This window comes from Cherax quadricarinatus, chromosome 26, assembly GCF_038502225.1.
Source record: "Cherax quadricarinatus isolate ZL_2023a chromosome 26, ASM3850222v1, whole genome shotgun sequence".
NCBI classification, from domain to species: Eukaryota; Metazoa; Arthropoda; class Malacostraca; order Decapoda; family Parastacidae; genus Cherax; species Cherax quadricarinatus.
In genome coordinates, this window is record NC_091317.1 from 13,151,381 (window position 1) to 13,171,818 (window position 20,438).

A 20,438-nucleotide genomic window follows, 5' to 3' on the forward strand; every position below is an offset into this window, starting at 1 on the left:
TAGTGGATGAGTTTGAGAATGTGTGTAAAGGTAGAAAGTTGAAAGTGAACATAGAAAAGAGTAAGGTGATGAGGGTATCAAATGATTTAGATAAAGAAAAATTGGATATCAAATTGGGGAGGAGGAGTATGGAAAAAGTGAATGTTTTCAGATACTTGGGAGTTGACGTGTCGGCGGATGGACTTATGAAGGATGAGGTTAATCATAGAATTGATGAGGGAAAATAGGTGAGTGGTGCGTTGGGGTATATGTGGAGTCAAAAAACGTTATCTATGGAGGCAAAGAAGGGAATGTATGAAAGTATTGTAGTACCAACATTCTTATATGGATGTGAAGCTTGGGTGGTAAATGCAGCAGCGAGGAGACGGCTGGAGGCAGTGGAGATGTCCTGTCTAAGGGCAATGTGTGGTGTAAATATTATGCAGAAAATTCGGAGTGTGGAAATTAGGAGAAGGTGTGGAGTTAATAAAAGCATTAGTCAGAGGGCAGAAGAGGGGTTGTTGAGGTGGTTTGGTCATTTAGAGAGGATGGATCAAAGTAGAATGACATGAAAAGCATATAAATCTATAGGGGAAGGAAGGAGGGGTAGGGGTCGTCCTCGAAAAGGTTGGAAAGAGGGGGTAAAGGAGGTTTTGTGGGCTAGGGGCTTGGACTTCCAGCAAGCGTGCATGAGCGTGTTAGATAGGAGTGAATGGAGGCAAATGATACTTGGGACCTGACGATCTGTTGGAGTGTGAGCAGGGTAATATTTAGTGAAGGGATTCAGGGAAACTGGTTATGTTCATATAGTCGGACTTGAGTCCTGGAAATGAGAAGTACAATGCCTGCACTTTAAAGGAGGGGTTTGGGATATTGGCAGTTTGGAGGGATATGTTGTGTATCTTGATACGTATATGCTTCTAAGCTGTTTTATTCTGAGCGCCTCTGCAAAAGCAGTGATAATGTGTGAGTGTGGTGAAAGTGTTGAATGATGATGAAAGTATTTTCTTTGTGGGGATTTTCTTTCTTTTTTGGGTCACCCTGCCTCGGTGGGAGACGGCCAACTTGTTGAAAATAAATAAATAAATAAATAAATAAATATATATATATATATATATATATATATATATATATATATATATATATATATATATATATATATATATATATATATATATGTATGTATATTTATTTATTTATTTATTTATTTATTTATTTATTTATTTCCAACAAGTTGGCCGTTTCCCACCGAGGCAGGGTGACCCAGAAAAGAAAGAAAATCCCCAAAAAGAAAATACTTTCATCATCATTCAACACTTTCACCACACTCATACATTATCACTGTTTTTGCAGAGGTGCTCAGAATACAACAGTTTAGAAGCATACACATATAAAGATACACAACATATCCCTCCAAACTGCCAATATCCCAAACCCCTCCTTTAAAGTGCAGGCATTGTACTTCCCATTTCCAGGACTCAAGTCCGACTATATGAAAATAACCGGTTTCCCTGAATCCCTTCACTAAATATTACCCTGCTCACACTCCAACAGATCGTCAGGTCCCAAGTACCATTCGTCTCCATTCACTCCTATCTAACACGCTCATGCACGCTTGCTGGAAGTCCAAGCCCCTTGCCCACAAAACCTCCTTTACCCCCTCTCTCCAACCCTTTCGAGGACGACCCCTACCCCGCCTTCCTTCCCATATAGATTTATATGCTTTCCATGTCATTCTACTTTGATCCATTCTCTCTAAATGACCAAACCACCTCAACAACCCCTCTTCTGCCCTCTGACTAATACTTTTATTAACTCCACACCTTCTCCTAATTTCCACACTCCGAATTATCTGCATAATATTTACACCACACATTGCCCTTAAACAGGACATCTCCACTGCCTCCAACCGTCTCCTCGCTGCTGCATTTACCACCCAAGCTTCACACCCATATAAGAGTGTTGGTACTACTATACTTTCATACATTCCCTTCTTTGCCTCCATAGATAACGTTTTTTGACTCCACATGTACCTCAACGCACCACTCACCTTTTTTCCCTCATCAATTCTATGATTAACCTCATCCTTCATAAATCCATCCGCCAACACGTCAACTCCCAAGTATCTGAAAACATTCACTTCTTCCATACTCCTCCTCCCCAATTTGATATCCAATTTTTCTATATCTAAATCATTTGACACCCTCATCACCTTACTCTTTTCTATGTTCACTTTCAACTTTCTACCTTTACACACATTCCCAAACTCATCCACTAACCTTTGCAGTTTTTCTTTAGAATCTCCCATAAGCACAGTATCATCAGCAAAAAGTAACTGTGTCAATTCCCATTTTGAATTTGATTCCCCAAAATTTAATCCCACCCCTCTCCCGAACACCCTAGCATTTACTTCCTTTACAACCCCATCTATAAATATATTAAACAACCATGGTGACATTACACATCCCTGTCTAAGACCTACTTTTACCGGGAAGTATTCTCCCTCTCTTCTACACACCCTAACCTGAGCCTCACTATCCTCATAAAAACTCTTTACAGCATTTAATAACTTACCACCTATTCCATATACGTACTTGCAACATCTGCCACATTGCTCCTCTATCCACTCTATCATATGCCTTTTCTAAATCCATAAATGCAATAAAAACTTCCCTACCTTTATCTAAATAATGTTCACATATATGCTTCAATGTAAACACTTGATCTACACATCCCCTATCACTCTGAAACCTCCTTGCTCATCTGCAATCCTACATTCTGTCTTACTTCTAATTCTTTCAATTATAAGCCTACCGTACACTTTTCCTGGTATACTCAGTAAACTTATTCCTCTATAATTTTTACAGTCTCTTTTGTCCCCTTTCCCTTTATATAAAGGGACTATACATGCTCTCTGCCAATCCCTAATTACCTTCCCCTCTTTCATACATTTATTAAACAAAAGTACCAACCACTCCAACACTATATCCCCCCCTGCTTTTAACATTTCTGTCATGATCCCATCAGTTCCAGCTGCTTTACCCCCTTTCATTTTACGTAATGCCTCACGTACCTCCCCTACACTTACATTCTGCTCTTCTTCACTCCTAAAAATGGTATACCTCCCTGAATAATAATGAAATGAATAATGAATAATGAAATGGATAAATGGACATATATTATCACTTTTACCTTTATTGAAGACTCTTGTTGGTGTATGGAAGATGCGAGGAGGGAAGGAGGAGGAGGAGAGGTTATTGGTTGGAAGGGGAATCCCCCTCCATAAGGACTTCAGGTATCAAGTCCCTATCCGGGGTTACTTCCCTTCTTTGTCTTTTACCAGCACTGGACCCCTGTCGCACAAAAAATCTGTCTAGAGAGATCTCTTTCTAGTGTCTCTTTAAGACTTGCCTAAAATGGGACAGGGCATTGTCATTGAACATGTTGCAGACACAGCTTGCAACAGCTTTGTTAGGGTCATATTTCTCCACAAAACTTTGCAACTCACTCCACTTTGCACACATGTCCTTATTCACTGAAGAAGGCACATTCTCCCTTTCCTCTTCCTCCTCCTCTGAAGCAATTTCCTCAGCTGCAATCTGTTGCTGTTCCAGTTGAAGGTGTTGCAGCTCTTCAGTGGTTAGCTCTTTCCTGTGGTCGTCCACCAATTCTTCCAGATCCTGGCCACTCTCATCCAACCTCATGGACTTCCCCAAAGCCACAATAGATTCCAAAACAGGCATAGGGTTGTCAGGGTCAGCCTCAAACCCTTCAAAATCCTTCTCTTGGACACATTCTGGCCACAGTTTTCTCCAAGCAGAGTTCATCGTCCTGGAAGTTACTTCCTGCCAAGCCTTGTCTCTAAGGCTTATGCAATCGAGGATATTGAAGTGAGTCCTCCAGAACTCTCTTAGGGTCAGTTCAATGTCTGAGGTCACTTCAAAGCACCTTTGAAACATTGCTTTGGTGTAGAGTTTTTTGAAGTTAGAAATGACCTGCTGGTCCATGGGCTGGATGAGAGTGGTATTAGGGGGCAAGAACTTCACTGTGATGAAACTAAACTCCTCCAACAGCTGGTCTTCCAAGTCTGGAGGATGAGCAGGAGCATTGGCCATTACCAGGAGGCACTTGAGTGGCATTTTATTTTCCAGGAGGTATTTCTTCACACTCAGGCCTTACGCTTCATTGACCCACTCAGTGAAAATTTGCTTCGTGTCCCATGCCCAATTGTTAGCCTTGCACATCACACACAATTTACTGTTGATGACATTGTTTTTCTTGAACACTCAGGGATTTTCAGAGTGATACACCAGTAAAGGCTTAACTTTGAAATCCCCACTTGTGTTATCACAGAACAAAAGAGTTAACCTAACCTTCATAGGCTTGTGTCCTCGTAGTGACTTTTCCCCCTGCGTGATGTAGGTCCTCTTTGGCATTTTCTTCCGAAAGAAGCCTGTTTCATCACAGTTGAAGACTTATTGGGGGAGGAACCCTTCAGCCTCTTCGTACTCCTTGAATTCATCAACGAATTCTTCGGCCGCACGTTTGTCCAAACTTGCAGCCTCTGCTGGCTTTCAATTCACTAACAGCAGCACTTGTTCCAGGCATTTTTTTTACGAGATCCGCATGCAACTGCCTTGCCTTTTCGCAAATTATCGCCTCCACAATGCTATCTCCTGCTAACTGTTTTTCGTTGATCCACACCAACAACAACAACTCAACATCTTCAGTTGTTTGTGATCTCTGTTTCATTGGCACATTTACCCCTTTCGCAACATCAAATTCCTTGATTTCTTTTTTCTTTGCCAGGATGGAACTGATCATTGATGAAGACTTCCCGTACATCCTGGCGAGATCGACCACACATACGCCATTTTCGTACGTTGGTACGAGCTCTTGAATTCTGTTGTGTTTCTCACCTTCTTTATCAAAGGGCTGGCAGCCACACTCAATAAACAAGCACAAAAAACAATGGATTATTACAAAATGTTTCAGATGAACACCCAGGGTAATGCTCACTTGACAAGAAACAAAGTCAGACTGACTCAGAATGCGTGGGATGCTTTGTGTAGGCACGGGCAGGTGGACACGTTCTGTACGGCGGACCAACAAAAACTGAGGTGATGAACAAAAAAACTGGGACAAAATTTTGACAAAGCGTCATTGAAAACCGAATTCTACGAAAACCAATGCAAATCAAAACCAAGGTTCCACTGTATGTGTTAGTATAAACCTGTTGTCTAGCATTTACAGTGGACCCTCGCATAACGCTATTAATCCGTTCCTGAGAGCTCAATGTTAGGCGAAATTATCGTTATGCGAATTAATTTTCCCCATAAGAAATAATGGAAATCAAATTAATCCGTTCCTGACACCCAAAAGTATGAAAAAAATTTTTTTTTACTACATGAAATATTAATTTTAATACACACAAACTGAAGAAGACATGCACAGTTACATGACACTTACCTTTATTGAAGATCTGGTGATGATTGATGGGATGTGAGGAGGGGAGAGTGTTGTTGGTCTTAGTGTTTAGAAGGGGAATCCCCTTCCATTAGGACTTGAGATGTCAAGTCCTTTTCCGGGGTTACTTCCCTTCTTCTTTTAATGCCACTAGGACCAGCTTGAGAGTCACTGGACTTCTGTCGCTCAACATATCTGTCCATAGAGGTCTGTACCTCTCGTTCCTTTATGACTTTCCTAAAGTGGTTCACAACACTGTCAGTGTACAGGTTGCCAACACGGCTTGCAACAGCTGTCTGAGGGTGATTTTCATCCATAAAGGTTTGCACTTTATGCCACATTGCACAGATTTCCTTAATCTTTGAAGTAGGCAACTTCTTCAATTTCTCTCTCCCCTCCTCCGAGCAGTTTCCTCAGGTCTGCCCTCTTGCTCTTCAAGATGATCTAGCAGCTCATCAGTGGTTAGTTCTTCATTGTCCTCCTCCACCAACTCTTCCACATCCTCCCCACTAACCTCCAACCCCAAGGACTTCCCCAATGCCACAATTGATTCCTCAACTGGCATATGCCTCTCAGGGTTAGCCTCAAATCCTTCAAAATCCCTTTTGTCTACACATTCTGGCCACAGTTTCTTCCAAGCAGAGTTCAAGGTCCTCTTAGTCACTCCCTCCCAAGCCTTACCTATAAGGTTTACACAATTGAGGATATTAAAGTTATCTCTCCAAAACTCTCTTAGAGTCAATTGAGTTTCTGAGGTCACTACAAAGCACCTTTCAAACAGAGCTTTTGTGTACAGTTTTTTGAAGTTTGCAATAACCTGCTGGTCCATGGGCTGCAGGAGAGGAGTGGTATTAGGAGGCAAAAACTTGACCTTAATGAAGCTCATGTCCCCACAAAGTCGCTCTGCCAAGTCTGTAGGATGACCAGGGGCATTGTCTAACACCAGGAGGCACTTAAGGTCTAATTTCTTTTCAGTTAGGTAATTTTTCACATTGGGGGCAAATGCTTGGTGTAACCAGTCATAGAAAAAGTCCCTAGTGACCCATGCCTTACTGTTTGCCCTCCACAGCACACACAAATTAACCTTGAGGATATTCTTTTGCCTGAACGCTCTGGGAGTTTCAGAGTGATACACTAATAAAGGCTTCACTTTGCAATCACCACTAGCATTGGCACACATTAACAGAGTAAGCCTGTCTTTCATAGGCTTATGTCCTGGGAGTGCCTTTTCCTCCTCAGTAATGTAGGTCCTGCGTGGCATTTTCTTTCAAAACAGGCCTGTTTCGTCACAATTAAACACTTGTTCAGGTTTCAGTCCTTCACTGTCTATGTACTCCTTGAATTCCTGCACATATTTTTCAGCTGCTTTGTAGTCCGAACTGGCAGCCTCACCATGCCGTATCACACTATGTATGCCACTACGCTTCTTAAATCTCTCAAACCAACCTTTGCTGGCCTTAAATTCACTCACTGTTGTGGGGTGTATTTATCATCTTTTTATGTTATGTATCGTGTTTATTATATAATTTTGAAAAAAATATCATGGATGGATTAATGAAAATGTGTATATTAACGTAATATACGACATTTAATGAGACTCGGTGAGTATTGTTATTATTATTATTATCATTTCTAATATGGCGTCACTTGTGCAAGTCGTCTGCTACCACATCTCACATTTATGTTTATTTATTCTACTGTGGGGTGTATTTATCTTATTTATATGTTATGCATCGTGTTTATTATATAATTTTGAAAAAAATATCATAGATGGATTAATGAAAATGTGTATATTAACGTAATATACGACATTTAAATGACTTGATGATTATTATTATCATTACTAATATGATGTCTGGAGACATAAGACACTTACCGATTTTAATGTGTACCTGCATGCCAGCACAGTATGTAAGTTTATTTAGGTACAGGTATACATAAGTATAATTATCAGAGTATATATAAAATATGAAATAACTTTTAAAAACATTTGAAATTTTGGAGTTTCCAGACAAAATGGAGAGACTTAGTGCTTACTGAGCTCACGGAGAATGTAAACAAACAGGGTGGGGCATGGTGACCGTATTAGAAAGTCAGGTGGGGGGAGCCGTATAGCGAGTTTAGGTCATAATTTGAAATGTTCGTATCAGCGGAACGCCGTAAAGTGAAACGCCGTAAAGCGGGGCCCTCCTGTACTCCACTTTCATACTTAGCAATGATCTCTTTCTTCATCTCTATAGTAATTCTCACCCTTATTCCTGTAGGGTTGGCACTAGAAGCTTTCTTGGGGCCCATGGTCACTTATTTTTCAGGTGAAATCACCAAAAACGCTGTAATAATACAAAATGTTCCGATTGTATGCTTGGATGTTACCGCGGAGGCTGGCTTGTAAACAATGCCACCGGCGGAACATGTGAGGCTGGCTCAGGCCGCACATAGACGAGTCTCGGACAAATAGCATTGAGCAAATTTTTTAGCGCTATGCGAGGCAAAATTTTAGCGATAAAATGTATCGCTATGCGGATTTAACGTTATGTGATGCCAACGTTATGCGAGGGTCCACTGTATAAGTGGAAAAAAGGGTGTTCCACTTTATGGCAATTTCCGCTTTACAGCAGTAGCCTGGTACCTAACCTGCCGTATAAGTGGGGTCCTACTGTGTAAGATGTTAAAGTAAATGTGCAATACAGCCTCTCCTCACTTAATGATGGAATTCCATTCCTAAGACCTCGTCGGTTAACGAATTCGTCGCTAAGTGAGGAGCATACTATAATCGTAGTGAGTTTGTGTAAGTAGTGAGGAGTGTATGCATGCCTCTGGCAAGACAGTGATGTAGTGAGTGACTACGAAAGTTTTTCTTTTTCGGGCCACCCTGCCTTGGTAAGAAATGGCCGATGTGTTAATAGCAAAATAATAGAGTTTGTGTCAACCATCTTTAATATTGTTTTGTCACCTTTGCACCATTTATAACATTTTTGGTATATTTTTTAATTTTTATACAGTAGCGTACTGTATATTGCAATAAACAGAATAGAGGAAATCATTTCTAATATACACTATTTAGGTATGCATACTGGTCAAAGAGCACATCGTAAATCTGAGTTGTCGATAAATGAGCATGTTGCTAAGTGAGAAGAGGCTGTACGTACTAGGAATCTTCACTGATGTAATGTTTTTGGCTGTGCAGCAGGCTTTATCAGTTTAATACAGAGATGAATCACTTCTGGAGACATCAATGTAGTGGCCTGTGCTCACATGTGACCTCATCTCAGGCTGCTATACTCCACCTTCTTGTAATTAAGTCTTTGGTCTATTGCATTTCCTTTAGGCTAAAGAGCCTAGTCATCTTGCATCTAGAATGTTGAACTGATTTCATCAGACTTCCTCTCCACATCTTATTCTTCATCTTCCACCAATGCTAATGTCTCCAGGAATGTGATTCATCTCTGTTCAACTGATTCAGCAAAGCCTGCAGCATAGACAAAACATTTCATCAAGAAAGATTTTTAGTGTTGCACATGTCTTATCAACTTGTCAGGTATTACATACCATTTATTACATATTAAAATAAAAACTCTTGTTTTCTCTGTCTCTATTCTTTCCAAGTCTCTGATTCCTAATTTCTCAGATTGTTTCATGCTATCCATAGCTGTATAAACTCTGCATTTTTGCATGCTAAAGAGGACTTCTCATAAAATCCATTTCTCTAGCAGACACACCTCTACTTTGCCTCCCTTATTTATTAAATTTATTGAATCTTAATAGCATTGTTTGCCTTCTGAATATTAGACTTGCTTTTCTTCATACTAATACACTTGAAAACAGTCCAGTACATTATACTATTTGACACTGAAGCTTTGAGCATTTAATCATATTTCTTGTCCCTGTTACCCAATCCAATACTGTACATTAATGACATTTGCTTCCTCTCCATCAAACTTTTTTTTTTTTAATTTGAGCAAATACAAATCCCTAACATGAAATCTTTGCCACATACTGTATAGTATTTCTGTATGTACTTGCCTCTCTCGTACTCTGATTTGTAGAACACATTTAATTAGATTTGATTATTGCCTTCTTCTCTGTATCCTACTATCTTGACCTTATCGTTTTCACCTTTTTTCTGTTCATGACTCGATATTGGTCCAAGACAAACCAAAACATGGTTTGGTTTTTATTTTGTATTTGTGGGCTTTTGAACTATACTCATTATAATGATTTGGAGTATAACTTTCTTCCAAGATAACATTTAACCTTCTTAGCAAAGGCCTTTTAAAACAAATTAAGAATAATGAAACATATTGTAAAACACCTTCTAATATTGACCACCTGATTAGGTTTAAAAAATAGTTTTAGCTGGTTGCAAATATCCAGGAATAGAGGAAAAAGATGCAACTTACTTCACTTGGTGGCTGATAGGTGCTCAGAGCCCATGAATGGGTAGACTTGCCCCCCAAAAAAAAAACAACAACTTGAACTGGGATTAGGTAACTACCACCTTGTTGGAGTCCCTCTATATTAAAAGAACCACTCGTTTGCACAGAGTTACTTGTAGATCAGTGATAGAGCACTCAGCTTATAACCAAGAGGTCCAAGGTTCAATCCTAGGCATGAAGGGAAATGTAGGCAAATTCCCTTATGCCTGTTGCCCCTGTTCACCTAACTATAAGTAGACAGCTGAGTATTAGTTAAGTATTACAAGTTGCCCCTTGGAGGATGGTTTAAAATAGATGAGGCCAGGCTTTAAAATGAACCTAGTTAGGAATGCAGCTCTTAATCTGTAAAGTGAACTATGAAAAAGAATTTAGCCAGTGTTCTAAAGTATCAGCTACCAGATGTACTATTCCACGAGAGTCAGGGATGCTGTGATTGAGCAGATTATTGATATATTGAACTATTTACTAGGAATACAACATATTTGGATTTCAGCAGTGTGTGACTCTTAGAACACTAATTATCATTTATCCATGTGTGTGTTTATTTGTATTCTGCTGGATTTTTTCAGCATTGGTTGACTGATTGTTGACATAGTGTGGCGCTCACCAATTGGTAGTTACAGTAGCAGAGTGGTGCTCATAATGTCCTGTTTTCCTTATTTTTTTTTATTTTTTTTTAAAGTTTTACCCTAGGATGCAGCCCACAACAGTTGACTTATGCCTAAGTACTAAGCAATTACTGCTAGATGAACAGTTTCATCTAGTGTAAGGAGACTTGCCCATACATTCTGTATTGCCTGGGGATTGAATTAATGATTTCGATGATGCACCTAATGTGCTGAACACTTTATTTGATATACATTTGCGTTAGTTTGTGAGTAACAGACAACTCTGAAACATTAAGAGTTTCCTATAATGTTAGTCTGTATACATTGCACTTGGGTGGGAATGATGAGTGTTTTTGGTATCTCAATTTTAGGAAAGATTTTGGCAGTTAATTCAGAAAAGACCGTGACCTAATCATAAAGTTCAAGAGTGCACCATATATACGTTTTGCTCTCTTGAAGTTTTCATACTGGTGTATTGTCCTAAAACTTCTATCTTTAATTCTTGAGGAAAAGGCAGTGTTGCTGTCTGATAAGTTTAAGCAGGTTTCTAAATTTAAATATACTTAATTATATCATTTCTATAGCCCCAGTGAGTCGTTAACACCCAGCTAGTTCGTAAATATTTAGGCCGGTAAAGAACATGAGTTTCTTGCCTACTGTTTGGTAGTGACTCAGTACCCATAGCTTGATTTGTGAAATCTTTCATGTCCTCAAACTATGGCTTTGCAGCTTGCCTTTGCTGGCAACGTAGCTCATTGAATGAAGACAATAAAATCCCCAGCAAATGTTCGTGGTGTGGAGAGGTTCCAGGTTGAGGTCACTTGGCTACCTTCATTTTCCTTTCATTTTGTTTTATCTTTTAATACTTTTAGGGAGCATTGCCCCTGCTACATGGTTCTGAACCAAGCCTCTTTAATTAAAAATGCAATGTTAGAGGAATAAGAACCAATTATAAGTGTCTGAAAGATTAAAGCTAAGTGTATCTAATTACCCTCTTAAGATTCACTAAAACTCTCACTGAATTAAAGACAAAAACCTAGAATGCTTGCAACTCTAATGTGGTTGTTGTAAATAAAAAATAAGTCAGTCGTTTTACACGATCACAAGACCAAAAGAAAAGGGACAATCTTGTCAGAGTGCAAAACATTTAAAAGTCTACTGTGTCATTCATATGAGAGGAAGATGCTACCTCCTTGGATGGTGACTTGCTACCAACCTGATTACGTTATTTTGGAATATTCTTTTAAGACTTCAGAATTTTTATTTTGAAGTATTTTTTGAACTTGATTATTTTCATTTTTTTTTTTAAATTACGTTGTTTTCATGCCTCTACTCCAGTGGGTACACATTTAAGATTTTAAAGTGCTCCCACTAATTTAAATGCTTTCCTGGCTTTATGGCCCAGATGGAGCCAATAAAGCATTTGAATTACTGGGAACACCTTAAAGAATTAAATATGTACTCACTGGAGTGGAGGAGAGAGAGATTCATGATAATATATACCTGGAAAATACTCGAGGCCTGGTCCCAAATCTGCACACTGCCATAACATACTGGAGTGAGTGATATGGAAGGAAGTGCAAAATAAACCCATTGAAAAGCAGGGCTGCAGTGGGCACAATAATGGAACACCGTATCAACATCTGTGGCCCTGGATTATTCAACATCCCCTGGAACACGTGTAGAAATCTTTAAGAGGAAACTGGACAAGTATTTTCACCAGGTGCTAGATCAGTCAAGCTGTGATGGATATGTGGGGCAGCAGACCACCAGCATCAACAGCCTGGCTGACCAGGCTAGTACCAGATGAACCTGGCCCATGGCTGGGCTCCGGGAGTAGGACTCTCGAAACTCATCAAAGGTAAAGGTATGCCGGTTACTATATTATTAAATTTGATCCTTTTGATATCTGCAGTGCCTCTTGTGGGTGCTCTTCAACCTACATTCTCGGGGGAGTCACGCGCCATCATTGATTTTTACCAGGGCTAAGTCAGTTTTGATGTGTCTTTTGTGAAGCACACAGGGTGGTGGTGGCCATTTGGTTGGTGGGCGTGCGTGCGTACGTGTCCTTGCGTCTCGTGCGCGTGCGTGCGAGCGTTTGTGATCTAGGTGGTGGGTCTCTGCTAATTTTGATGGTATCGTTATTGCAAAAATTTTGGTATATTCCCATCATTGAAGTTAAACAGTTTATAACAACGGGAGCTGGGCTGCGCTCGTAGTATCATATCGAAAATATTTTTTTCATCCTGTAATTTAAAAAATCCAAAGGATGTAGCATTTACTATCTCCTTTCATTTATTCCATTGGTCTATCACTCTGCGGATAAAAAATATATCCCTTCGGCTCTTATTTTTTTCTCAATTTACATATGTGGCCTTTTTGTTATCCCTGTTGCAAGTATCCCTGTTGCAAGTATCCCTGTTGCAAGTACTACTAGAAAATAGTCCTTGCGTGTATGCCAAATAATCCTCCCCCCCCCCTTCCATCTCCCTGGCAAGTGTCATATGAATACGTGCTGCTGTTGTTTTTTATAGGTCTCTATTGTCAGGTTCTATAATTGGTGCTGGAAGCAGCAACCCTTATTTACCGCTGACCCAAGTTGAATAGAGCTTGGTCCCATGTAAATATATTTTGTTGTGTTGTCTGGTGTTGCTGAGGTCTGAATGTTGGCTCTCAGACGTTTTCTCTCAGTGGGCATTGATCATTTTTGGCCCACTACCAGATAGCAAGTTAGCCGGTGGTTGGTGGTTTGCATCTAGAGTGTACTCCCGTTTCTCCGCTGGCTTTCCTGGTTAGTGTGTGCGTGTATGGCAGAGTTGCTGGTGCCAGAGACTTGTTTAATAGTGCTTTCCTAAGGAAGTAGCTGATTCCTGGTTAACTGTGCAGTCCTTTGTACTTTTCAGTCACACCAAAACAGACGGGTGACTAACACTCAGACATTATATAATGCACCTACGTATATTAATAAGACAGTATGCGGTTATAGCATTTTACTGAGAAGACTTTTCGCTCACCAGGTACTTTTTCACCTACCGCTCGTGAATACAGGTTCAGGGTACCAACAAATAAGGTAATTCAAAAACACAACAGAGCAAACCTTCATTAAGACAACGTTTCGCTCAGTGTTTTTTTTTTAAGTGGAAGATCTCATCTTCGAGAGAGACGCCGAATAAAGGCTTGTTCCGAAACAAGTATCTTCGTATCACCCGTTATAAACACAGTCTGCAGCCCACCACTCAACGCTGTGGAAGTCTCCCAAGGATCAGTAATTGGACCCCTTCAGTTCCCGATACACAGCATAAACTTGCTGCACATATACTGAGCCTTGTATATTATTACTGTTGACCTGAAAATAATGAAAACGATAACCAAGAGGTGTTTGAAGATAACGTGAAACTGGTTGCAAACGTAGTGAGGCAATATCTATTGAATCCATCCTGATGAGTTCAAGTAGGAGCGAGGATACCGGATACCATGGAAAAAGACAACTAGTTATATACAGTTCAGGACATTTTTTAAAGGAAAACGTAATGGTTAGTGATACCTTGTCGGTATCACTATACCATTTCTCAGACCGGATACTGAATATATATAGCCTAGGAGAGGCAGTGCAGTTAACATGCAATGAAACTAGAAGAGAAAGGTTCGCGGCGGGAATGTTAAAACTAAATTATGACGAGAGACTTTGGAACTCATTCTAAGAACCTAAACCTGGAGGACCCGGGGGGGGGGGGGGATGATATGTAGGACATGACATAAAATGCTCAGAGTTTTTAGATATATGTTAAGGATGTAGCTTTTAAATGCGAGGAGAAAGGGACCCAAGATATGCAGATAAGTCGCAAGATAATAATTGGAATGACTAGATGAAAAGTAGGTGAAGACAAACACCATAAACAGTCTCAAGGATAGGTATGATTGGGCCCTTAGAGACCAGTAATTGATATAGTCGGTCAGTATTAGAGAGGATGGATTAGGAACTGTGTATAATCTGAAAACTGTTACAGGATTTCACAATCTCTTCGCAAACGCTCGACGCACTTTTTGTGAATAAAGAATTGCATGGTCCATTAACTAGTCAATCCCTTGGTTGAAACAATCTACAACTAACCCAGAGTTAAGAGAAACTGTAGACAGCGTCTTGATGCGTCACTGCCCTATTTGAAGCTACGGAAGCTTCAGAGGTTTCATCCACTCAAGGAAGGTTCCTCGACGTTGGCCAGGGGCTCTTGGTCTAGGGAATTGGATCTGTGCTCCAGTTCCCTGAATTAAACCTAAATACCTTCCACCCCCCCCCCCCACAGGCACTGCTCCCCCTTGATTATAATAATCAGAGGTTTTATTCAAGAGTTCCAGTTACTTGGAAATTTCCTTCTCTCAGTATGGCTGCTACCTCTTCAAATAACGTTCTACTATCTTGTTTTCTTAGAAAGTTTTTTTTCAAAGCAATTGTAAGGTATGGAGAATGAAAAATTGAAGGAGTATATATTTGTTGGGGGGCTATCGGTACTTTTTTTGGGGGGGGGAGCGACTAGATGGGATAATGGCAGGGTCAGAAACTTTTTAATATTGACAGATATGACGTCAGGTTTTGATACATAACAATTGCAGCTTAATATTTTTGGAATCTGTGTTCCTTGTGAACCCAACATTACTTATAACATAGTTCAGTGCTAGCTCCTTTGACTTTCAATCGAACAGCCTGGGTTCGATCCTGGGGCGGGTGGAGATGTTCAGCATGTTATCTTGCACCTGTTCACCTAGTTGTAAGAAAAACATAAGAAAGAAGGAGCACTGCAGCAGACCCGCTGATTCATAGTAGTCAAGGCCAACTTTCACTCACAAGTAAGTAAGTTTATTCAGGTATACACAAATACAGTTACATAGATTATCATACATAGCAGCGTATGTGTAGACAACCTAGGATAATCCAAAAAAGTCAAGACTTATTTCCATTGGGGTCATTTACCCACTCATGTACTTGTCTAATTTATTTTTAAAGCGACTTACCCAAGGTTTTCGCTTCGATGATGATGTGAGACACAACAACATCGTGAAATCTTGGTACAGAAGACATCACAGCCTACTTGCTAACTTCTACCTTTACTCATGGGTATCACCTACTTCCACTGGGGAATTCCCGCCTACTAGTGACAATGCCTTCGTGACTCAAGAAATCGTATGGGGTAGGTTTAAAAATGTAGTGTTAGAGTGTTCAGCAGAAGTTTGTGGTTACAGGAAAGTGGGTGCAGGAGGGAAGAGGAGCGATTGGTGGAATGATGATGTAAAGAGAGTAGTAAGGGAGAAAAAGTTAGCATATGAGAAGTTTTTACAAAGTAGAAGTGATGCAAGGAGGGAAGAGTATATGGAGAAAAAGAGAGAAGTTAAGAGAGTGGTGAAGCAATGTAAAAAGAGAGCAAATGAGAGAGTGGGTGAGATGTTATCAACAAATTTTGTTGAAAATAAGAAAAAGTTTTGGAGTGAGATTAACAAGTTAAGAAAGCCTAGAGAACAAATGGATTTGTCAGTTAAAAATAGGAGAGGAGAGTTATTAAATGGAGAGTTAGAGGTATTGGGAAGATGGAAGGAATATTTTGAGGAATTGTTAAATGTTGATGAAGATAGGGAAGCTGTGATTTCGTGTATAGGGCAAGGAGGAATAACATCTTGTAGGAGTGAGGAAGAGTCAGTTGTGAGTGTGGGGGAAGTTCGTGAGGCAGTAGGTAAAATGAAAGGGGGTAAGGCAGCCGGGATTGATGGGATAAAGATAGAAATGTTAAAAGCAGGTGGGGATATAGTTTTGGAGTGGTTGGTGCAATTATTTAATAAATGTATGGAAGAGGGTAAGGTACCTAGGGATTGGCAGAGAGCATGCATAGTTCCTTTGTATAAAGGCAAAGGGGATAAAAGAGAGTGCAAAAATTATAGGGGGATAAGTCTGTTGAGTGTACCTGGTAAAGTGTATGGTAGAGTTATAATTGAAAGAATTAAGAGTAAGACGGAGAATAGGATAGCAGATGAACAAGGAGGCTTTAGGAAAGGTAGGGGGTGTGTGGACCAGGTGTTTACAGTGAAACATATAAGTGAACAGTATTTAGATAAGGCTAAAGAGGTCTTTGTGGCATTTATGGATTTGGAAAAGGCGTATGACAGGGTGGATAGGGGGGCAATGTGGCAGATGTTGCAAGTGTATGGTGTAGGAGGTAGGTTACTGAAAGCAGTGAAGAGTTTTTACGAGGATAGTGAGGCTCAAGTTAGAGTATGTAGGAAAGAGGGGAATTTTTTCCCAGTAAAAGTAGGCCTTAGACAAGGATGTGTGATGTCACCGTGGTTGTTTAATATATTTATAGATGGGGTTGTAAGAGAAGTAAATGCGAGGGTCTTGGCAAGAGGCGTGGAGTTAAAAGATAAAGAATCACACACAAAGTGGGAGTTGTCACAGCTGCTCTTTGCTGATGACACTGTGCTCTTGGGAGATTCTGAAGAGAAGTTGCAGAGATTGGTGGATGAATTTGGTAGGGTGTGCAAAAGAAGAAAATTAAAGGTGAATACAGGAAAGAGTAAGGTTATGAGGATAACAAAAAGATTAGGTGATGAAAGATTGAATATCAGATTGGAGGGAGAGAGTATGGAGGAGGTGAACGTATTCAGATATTTGGGAGTGGACGTGTCAGCGGATGGGTCTATGAAAGATGAGGTGAATCATAGAATTGATGAGGGAAAAAGAGTGAGTGGTGCACTTAGGAGTCTGTGGAGACAAAGAACTTTGTCCTTGGAGGCAAAGAGGGGAATGTATGAGAGTATAGTTTTACCAACGCTCTTATATGGGTGTGAAGCGTGGGTGATGAATGTTGCAGCGAGGAGAAGGCTGGAGGCAGTGGAGATGTCATGTCTGAGGGCAATGTGTGGTGTGAATATAATGCAGAGAATTCGTAGTTTGGAAGTTAGGAGGAGGTGCGGGATTACCAAAACTGTTGTCCAGAGGGCTGAGGAAGGGTTGTTGAGGTGGTTCGGACATGTAGAGAGAATGGAGCGAAACAGAATGACTTCAAGAGTGTATCAGTCTGTAGTGGAAGGAAGGCGGGGTAGGGGTCGGCCTAGGAAGGGTTGGAGGGAGGGGGTAAAGGAGGTTTTGTGTGCGAGGGGCTTGGACTTCCAGCAGGCATGCGTGAGCGTGTTTGATAGGAGTGAATGGAGACAAATGGTTTTTAATACTTGACGTGCTGTTGGAGTGTGAGCAAAGTAACATTTATGAAGGGATTCAGGGAAACCGGCAGGCCGGACTTGAGTCCTGGAGATGGGAAGTACAGTGCCTGCACTCTGAAGGAGGGGTGTGAATGTTGCAGTTTAAAAACTGTAGTGTAAAGCACCCTTCTGGCAAGACAGTGATGGAGTGAATGATGGTGAAAGTTTTTCTTTTTCGGGCCACCCTGCCTTGGTGGGAATCGGCCGGTGTGATAATAAAAAAAATAAAAAAAACGATTGCAAATAAACCATACCCCCGGCCGGGATTGAACCCGCGGTCATAGAGTCTCAAAACTCCAGCCCGTCGCGTTAGCCACTAGACCAGCTAGCCACAATATTGTGGCTAGTTGGTCTAGTGGCTAACGCGACGGGCTGGAGTTTTGAGACTCTATGACCGCGGGTTCAATCCCGGCCGGGGGTATGGTTTAATGCCTTCGTGTGTTGCATACCATGTTTAGCGCTTCTTTCGATTATAATGTTACATCTCATCTGACTCCCCATTATATAAGCACCAGTCTTCCTGTATGTGCTTCATATTGTTCAAGACTGTGGTGCTAATCACCTGCTCCGAGGCTGATTATTATAATCAGAGGTTTTATTCAAGAGTTCCAGTCACTTGGAAATTTCCTTTTCTCAGTATGGCTGAAAGACTGATTACCTCGTCTTCCACTGTCTTCTGTAAATATTTCTACTGACCAGATTTTTTTTTTTCAACGAACCGGCCGTATTCCACCGAGGTAGGGTGACCTTAAAAGAAAAACGAAAGTTTTCCTCTTTAAATTCAACTGTCCAGATTATGACCATGTATTGATAAAGCCACTAGATTGCGAAACTTCTACAAAATATAGATATCCAGATGTTGTACATGTTTAATTCTTCAACTTATCGGTATTGTATACCACTGATATGCAGACATAGCAGCTGAAAATCTTTTGCACAGTGCTTCGTCAGGGGTTTTGCAGTGAGGGAATGCATAAGTGTTCGCAATAAAGCTAATAGAATCCTTGGCTTCATATCAAGAAGCATAAATAATAGGAGTCCTCAGGTTGTTCTTCAACTCTATACATCCTTGGTTAGGCCTCATTTAGATTATGCTGCACAGTTTTGGTCACCGTATTACAGAATGGATATAAATGCTCTGGAAAATGTACAAAGGAGGATGACAAAGTTGATCCAATGTATCAGAAACCTTCCCTATGAGGATTGACTAAGGGCCCTGAATCTGCGCTCTCTAGAAAGACGTAGAATTAGGGGGGATATGATTGAGGTGTATAAATGGAAGACAGGAATAAATAAAGGGGATGTAAATACTGTGCTGAAAATATCTAGCCTAGACAGGACTCGCAGCAATGGTTTTAAGTTAGAAAAATTCAGATTCAGGAAGGATATAGGAAAATACTAGTTTGGTAATAGAGTTGTGGATGAGTGGAACAAACTCCTAAGTACAGTTATAGAGGCCAGAACGTTGTGTAGCTTTAGAAATAGGTTGGATAAATACATGAGTGGATGTGGGTGGGTGTGAGTTGGACCTAATAGCTTGTGCTACCAGGTCGGTTGCCGTGTTCCTCCCTCAAGTCTCCTACCGGCTTAAGCCGGTAGGAGACTTGGACCTGCCTCGCATGGGCCAGTAGGCCTTCTGCAGTGTTCCTTCGTTCTTATAAAAAAAATCTCATAGGTAAGTAGGAATGACGCCGTGAGCCATGTCCCATGTAGGGTGAAGGGGATCATGTGCGCACTTTGGTGGATGGGGGCCTATCATTGAACTTATCAATACCAAAATTTCTCGAGAGATTGGGAAATACAGCAAGTAGTGTTGAGTTTAACAACAACAAAAAAAAAAAGCAACGTGTTTTGTGATGGTTTATGAGTAGAGCACACGTGGCAGTACTTGCTTCTATTTCCGTCTTTTATCGTATCCACACACTCGCTTACATTTAATCTGCTTTATAGTTAAATTGTAATAACGAGAATATATGTATCATATAATAAAACACCAGTATACAACTGGCATGTGTAATTAACAGGCAGAAATAACTTAGCAACCTCCCCAGTACGGGCTGCAAGGTGTGATGATAAATTATATAGATCTCTCTGTTTTATTTCGTTCGTTTGTTATATTCAAAGAAAATTAAATCGTATAGTTGATCTCTGTACACTGTTGGTTATAAAGTGTTACTCCATGCTTTAGCTTGTTCATGTGATGAGTATAACAGTCATCCTCGCTAAGCTTATAACTAAGAAAATAAATGTGAGTGATGAGTTCAGTAAAGTATCGTTCAGCCTCATCCTCCCAGACCCAACAAAACCCACTCAGCGATCAGCTGATTGCTTTCCCGCCAAGCTGGATCCTCGCCAGTAATGCAAAGGTGGTTACTTCATAGCAAGTCTGGGTTCAAGGTACACCTGAAGGCTAGCAACACTGGTGGTCTCTTTTTTTTGTCATGATGAATGACTGGAGTAGAGGCTCTGCGTTAGCCGGTTCATGTGGGGGTTTTGCGATTGTGTTTTTTGTAGCTACGTTAGGGTATTAAAAAAATAATAGGCTTAAGTTCTCTTGACTGGCTGTTTCACTCACCACATCCTCACCACCTATATCCCCCTCTCTCTCTCTCTCTCTCTCTCTCTCTCTCTCTCTCTCTCTCTCTCTCTCTCTCTCTCTCTCTCTCTCTCTCTCTCTCTCTCTCTCTCTCTCTCTCATGGTTTG

General features: G+C 40.6%; 1 protein-coding gene across 6 annotated transcripts in view; it reads left to right on the forward strand.

Annotated features, from left to right (window-relative positions):
• LOC128691620 (peptidyl-prolyl cis-trans isomerase G) overlaps positions 1–20,438 on the forward strand; it is a 185,328-nt gene that overhangs the window by 34,392 nt on the left and 130,498 nt on the right. The window contains exon 1 of one of the 6 annotated variants that reach the window (XM_070088786.1): positions 13,181–13,280. The exons of the other annotated variants lie outside the window; for them this stretch is intronic. The gene's annotated coding sequence lies outside the window, so the exon portion shown is untranslated. Of the gene's footprint in view, positions 1–13,180; positions 13,281–20,438 lie in introns of those variants that run through there. 6 annotated transcript variants of the gene reach the window in all.